We start from the raw sequence: 6,787 nt of genomic DNA, 5'->3' as shown, positions 1-6,787 counted from the left end.
GGGGAGTTATGGTGGGAAAAAAGAGGAACCAATGTAATAATCTGAACAATAAAGATTTAATTAAAAAAAAAAAAGCCACATCTCCTCTCCCCTCCTCCCTGCTTCTGCCCTGGCCTACACAGCAGCCAGAGTGGTCCTTTCACATTGAACAAAGGAAAAAACTAATTGTTCTTTGGCCATAGTACAAGTAACCACCAGGTTATATTTTAATCAATCAATGACAAACTCCCAATCAGTGACAGCCGCTTGCTTTGGAAAGTTAGCGAATCAGCAACTGCCACACACTAATAATCCTGCTTGCTGCCTTAGCTAAACTTCACTTCCTCTCTAAACAGTCCAGTTGCTAAAAGTGCTAATTAACGAACTCCATGCTTCCAAAAGGCTATGTAAGACCACAGATTTCTTTGTCCAGAGATTTGTCCTTGCAATGCAGCCATCCTTCGCTTAGAAAAAAATATGCTCAGTACTTACTTGTTTCTTTCCGATATGACGGTGGCCTCTTCACTGGACAAAGGCCGAAGGGATCGATGATCTGTCTCCTCTCCACTCCCCACCTAATTGCATCTCCTCCTGCTTTATCCTTTGCTCACTCTACTCCTTGTTCTTATTTCTGGCAGGAACACTCCTGCCTCAGTGCCTTTGCATTGGCTGTTCCATCTGCCTTGTCCATTCTTCCCTCCGATATCCATTCAGTTCACTTCACCTCCTTCCTTTTCTTAATGAGGCAACCCTGATCACTTATCTAAAAATTGCAATTTCAGCTCCCTACCCCCACTCTCTCTTAACTGCGTTATTTTCTTTTTCAATAACATTTATCACCTTCTAACAAACAGTAGACTTTTCTTATATATTTTATGTTTTGTTTACTGTCTGTCTCTTCTCACTAGAAGGTAAACTCTATGACGACAAGGATTTTTGCTTGTTTTGTTTACTAATGCATCCTAAGCACAGCGTAGGTACTCAATAAGTATTTGTTGAATGAATGGATTTTTGATATTTTACCTTATTAGAATATAAACTCTTCGAGTGCAGAGACCTTGTGCTCACCACTCTGTACTCAGTGCCTGGCACAGAGCTGGCACTCCATAGATATGAATGAAATGAGTGCATGAGCGGGCAATGGGAAAGTGTTTTAATTGATAGTGTACATGACCTTGAAATTACGAAAGTTTTGTATCATCTTTATCCAGAGAAACGGAATTCATAAGCATACTTAGCGTTTTAGCAAGTTATTATAAAGTGTTAATCAAAATATTTAAAACATGTTAATCACCATTTCACCCTGGATTAGATGAGTTAAAATACAAAAATGATTAAAATATCCTTGATGAACTTGAAAAAGCCACAAGATCACTCTCCTTTCTAGGGCTGCTCAGGCAAAGGGCAGGAGGGCAAACTCGTCCTTAATAGGAAGGAAAGCCAGAAAGCATCCCTTTCTCATTTCGTCTGCTTTTTGCTTCAATAGTTGTTTCTTCTCTGAATTGGTGCTCCTATGTATATTCTCTTTTTGTTGTTGTTGTTAAATCCTTACCCGAGGATATTTTTTTCCTTTTCTTTTTTTCCTTTTTTTTTTTTTTTTTTTTTTTTGGAGAGAGAGTGAAAGGGAGGGAGGGAAAGAGAGAGCGAGAGACAGATAGAGAAACATCAATGTGAGGGCTTTTTTTTTTTTTTTTTCTTTTTTTTTGGAGAGTGAAAGGGAGGGAGGGAAAAAGAGAGCGAGAGACAGAGAGGGAGAGAAACATCAATGTGAGAGGGATACATTGACTAGTTGCCTCCCACACCTGCCTCAACTGAGGTCAGGGCTTGAACCCATAACACAGGTGTGTGCCCTTGACCATGAATCAACTCCTGACCCTTCAGCGCATTCCAAACACTGAGCACACTGGCCAAGGCGTCTCTCTCTCTCTCTCTCTCTCTCTCTCTCTCTCTCTCTCTTATTGATTTCAGAGAGGAAGGGAGAGGGAGAGAGAGATAGAAACATCAATGATGAGAGAGAATCATCGATCGGCTGCCTCCTGCACACACCCTATGGGGACTGAGCCAGCAACCAGGGCATGTGCCCTTGAGCAGAATCAAACCCAGGACCCTTCAGTCCCCAGGCCCACGCTCTATCCACTGAGTCGAACCAGCGAGGGCCCAATCTCTTTTTAATCTATTTAATATAACAAGCCACTTTCATCTTCCTGAAACACAGTTCTTACCATGTTACTACCTTTTAAAAATCGTGAAAATGGCTCCCGTTTATTGCATGGTTACTGTGTATCAGGTACTCTGCCAAATGCTACACGGTGTTTTCTCATGTCAGCCACACTATGGCCTTATGAAGTAGGTGTTGTTATCCCCATTTTAAAAACTTGAGAATAGTCCCAGAGTTTAAGAAACCCAGAAAACACCTAGCTAGTAGGTGGGGAAGCCAAGTCTCAAACCTAGGACCCCCTCTTAGTCTTGCCCTGTTGTAGGTTCATTCTGGGCCCAATCTCTCTTATAAAAATCCCACACATTCACAGTTTCTGAATAGACATTTCTCTAAACCAGCAGTTTTCAATCAGTGTGCCTGCCACAGAGGCAACTGATGTGCCACAAGAATTTTCAAAACATGCAATAACTGACCATTTAGTCAGGGGCACTGACCTCTTTTCTCTTAGATTGTCAAATAAAAAAAAATGACAATAGCTGTCCAGTGTGAATGAGTCAAAATTATAAGTATTTTTTGTCAGATTGGCGAAAAACATATTTTTTGGCGTGCCACAGAATTTTAGTAATTAGTTTATGTGTGCCATGAAGTGGAAAGGGTTGAAAATCACTGCACTAAGCAGATATGTAGATGGCCAAGATGCACATGAAAAGATGCCCAACATCATTAATCACAAGGGAAATCCAAATGAAAACCACAGTGAGATACTAATTCACACCATTAGTTTGGCTATACTAAAAGGGGCAGATGCTCAGCTGGGTGGCTCAGTTGGTTAGAGCATCATCCCAATGAGCCCGAGTTTCAGGTTTGGTCCCCGATCCGGCACAAACAAGAGTCAGCCAATGGATGCATGGATGGGTGGAGCAACAGATGGATGTTTCTCTCTTCCTCTCTCTCTAAAATCAATTTTGAAAAATGACAGATGATGACAAGTGTTGTTGAGGATGTGGAGACATCAGAACCCTCATACACTGCTAGTGAGAATGTAAAATAGTACAGCTGCTGTGGAAAACAGTGACAGTTCCTCAAATATTTCAACACAGTTATCATATGACCCAACAATTCCGCTCGTAGGTATGAACCCAAGAGAAATTAAAAAATATGTCCACACAAAAACTCGTATGTGAAGGTTCATAGCAGTATTATTCATAACAGCCCAAATGTGGAAATACCTCAAATGTCCAGCAACTGATGAATGAATAAACAAATGTGGTATATTCACACAATGGAACATTATTCATCCATAAAAAGGAATGAAGTTCTGATACATGCCACAACATGGATGAACCTTGAAAACTTCACCTAAGTGTAAGAAGCCAGACACAAAAGGCCACAGCATATGTGATTTCATTTATTTTAAATGTCCAGAATAGACCAATCCATAGAGACAGAAAGTCAACTAGTGGTTGCTTAGGGCTGGGGGAGGGGTTGGGAGAGTAGGGATGATAGCTATAGGACATGGGGTTTATTTTTGAGGTGATGAAAATGTTGTAAAATTGACTGTGGTGATGATTGCACAAATCTGTCAATATACTGAAAAGCATTAAATTGTATGCTTTAAATGGGTGAACAGTATGGTATATAAATGATATCTCAATAAAACTATTACAGAAAAAATCCCACCCATTGTTAATATCTTTATGTGTGAAGTACATATATTTTGATAAAAAAAAACACACTGTAAGGTGGTGGGGGCTTGCCCTCGGGGGTGGGAGTGGTGGTGGGGGTGTCAATTGGGAAAAAAGGAGACATGTAATAATTTAAACAATAAAAAAAAAAGAAACACTCTCTATCTTCAATAGAAAAATGAGCAAAAAAATCATAAAATTAATATAAAAATACAAATGGATAATAAAAAAGATTTAACCTTAAATGCAAATCAAAAGGAGAAACTTATCAAATAAGCAAAAAAAATGTTACAAGTATGATGGAGATGCATTGGGATGGGTGTTCCCATACATGATGAGCAAATCAAAAGGAGAAACTTATCAAATAAGCAAAAAACGTTACAAGTATGATGGAGATGCATTGGGAAGCTTTCTGGAAAGCAATTAGTCAGTGTGCATTAGCAGCCTTTACGATGTCCTTACCCTTCTGGCCAATAAGTGTATCATAAGGAAATAATTTGTAATGCAGGTAATAAGACAATTAGGTAATAAGATATTCAGAAGAGCACTGGTAGTAGTGGAAACACTGGGAAAAACTAAGTGGTAGGCAGACTCTAAAATGGCCCCCAATGATCCCCCTCATGGTATTCATACCTCTGGAGTGTGGGCTGGACTTACTGACTCACTTATAATGAATAGAATACAGAAGGTAAAATTAGATTACAAAAAGGCTGTGAGATCTGTCTTGGGTACCTTTTCTCTAGAAAGATAGATATGTAGATAGATACATACAAATGTATATAGAGATATAGATAGATATAGACATATATATAATATATATTAGTATATACATACATACATACATACATACATACAGAGAGAGAGAGGAAGGAACCGATGTCTCCAGCCTACAGCCAGCAAGGCACCAAATTCTGCCGACAGCCAAGTAAGTTGGAAGTGGGTCTTCCCCCAGTTGAACCTCAGATGACTGCGGCCCACCTGAAACCTTGTTTGTAGCCTTGAGAGGCCCTGAGCCAAAGCCACTACCAGTTTCCTGCCCCATAGAAACAATGAGATAATAAATATTTGTTGTTTTAAATTATTGAGTTTTGGGGTAATTTGTTACACAGCAATAGATAAATAATACAATCTAATTGTCTAACAATTTGAAAATGGTCGAATAAAGTATGTCATGAAATAGAATATTATGCTGCTATTACAAATTTTTACAGAAATTTTAATAACATGGGAAGATGTTTAGAATATGTTGAGAATACAGCAAACTACCAAAAAGAAAAGAAAAGAAAAAAAAGACACATAAGCCCTAGCCAGTTTGGCTCAGTGGACCGAAGAGTCTTGGTTCAATTCCGATCAAAGGCATGGACCTCAGTTGCAGGCTCCTTCCGGGCCCGGGCCCTGGTCAGGGCACGGGCAGGAGGCAACCAGTCAATATGTTTCTCTCACATTGATATTTCTCTCTGTCTTTCCCTCTCTCGTCCACTCTCTCTAAAAATCAATGAAAAAATAACTTCGGGTGAGGATTTGAAAAAAAAAAAAAAGAAGAATTCCGATCAAAGGCATGGACCTCAGTTGCAGGCTCCTTCCGGGCCCGGGCCCTGGTCAGGGCACGGGCAGGAGGCAACCAGTCAATATGTTTCTCTCACATTGATATTTCTCTCTGTCTTTCCCTCTCTCGTCCACTCTCTCTAAAAATCAATGGAAAAATAACCTCGGGTGAGGATTTGAAAAAAAAAGAAAAGAAAGAGAGACATATAATACAACCCCAGTTGTTAAGTCTATATTTACATGAAAATTAATAGAGAAGAAAGAAAAGAAAGAGAGACATATAATACAACCCCAGTTTTTAAGTCTATATTTACATGAAAATTAATAGAGAAAACCTGCACGTTCATAGGTTGAAAGTCACAGTTTTCTTTGAAAAACAGAATAAGTACTCAACTCACACATTGATTTCACTTAGGAACTCATTCATTTAGTCCCCTTTTATGGATGACCTCAAATGTATCAGCCATGGTGGTTTCTTCTAGGGTGACAGAGCTGGAGAGAGAGTGGATAGATTGGCAATATATTCTAGAGGGAGAACCAAAGGAGTAGTGAATAAATAGGGTTACTCTTGGGTGGTTGGCATGGGTATCTGAGACGGGCTCTAAAACTGGGTTGCTTGGTACAAAATCCTGGTGTTATTAACTACCAGCCACGTGAACTTGGGGCTACAGGCTACATCTCTGTCTACCCCAACCTCCTTATCTGCGAAGTGATGCCTTTCCTCATCCGTTTTGGAGATAATGACCTAACTCATAGGGTTGTTGGGAGGCATGAGTCAGTATAAAGAGCTGAAAAGAGTCCCTGGCACATTGAAAAACGGCCCAAAGTGTTAGCTATTACTGTCATTGGTGTAAGTATTGAGAAGGGGGACAACTGAGAAAGAAATCAACATTAAGAAAGACTGTGAGTACTTAGGAAGTGTAACAGCTACTAATATTTTGTTATTACAGTGGAATCCTGCCATGTTTAAAGGTTATCTGGTTTACCCAGTTATGGGAGTAATTTATATGCAATGTGATCATTAACACTCATCGTCATTGTGGATTAGAGGTGCCTGGGGAAGGAATAAAAGGGCAGTAAATGTTAATAGGGACTTTAGGAAATGGTCCTATAAGGGAGGTGTGAAGAGGGAAGGAGCTGCTGAGGGAGGCCCTGGAGGAGAGGAAATGGGAGGTCAGAGCCCTCTGTCCACCCCTGGGACCAGACAGCTCCTGGGGCTTTTAGTGGCTCTGAGGCCTGAAAAAATGATGATGCCATGTCTCCCGTATGTAATTCCAAATAAAGAGGATGCTTCACTGCAAATACATGGATGGAAGTCCCGAAGAGTTCTCTTTCTCCAAAATGAGCACTTTGACATGTTTTTCAGTTTCAAATTATTTTCCAAAAAAATTTCACCTCATTTTCTTTTTCTTTTGTTCAG

Source organism: Myotis brandtii, unplaced genomic scaffold (assembly GCF_000412655.1).
Source record: "Myotis brandtii unplaced genomic scaffold, ASM41265v1 scaffold155, whole genome shotgun sequence".
Lineage (NCBI taxonomy): Eukaryota > Metazoa > Chordata > Mammalia > Chiroptera > Vespertilionidae > Myotis > Myotis brandtii.
The sequence above is the reverse complement of the archived record's forward strand: the minus strand, read 5'-3'. Positions refer to the sequence as shown.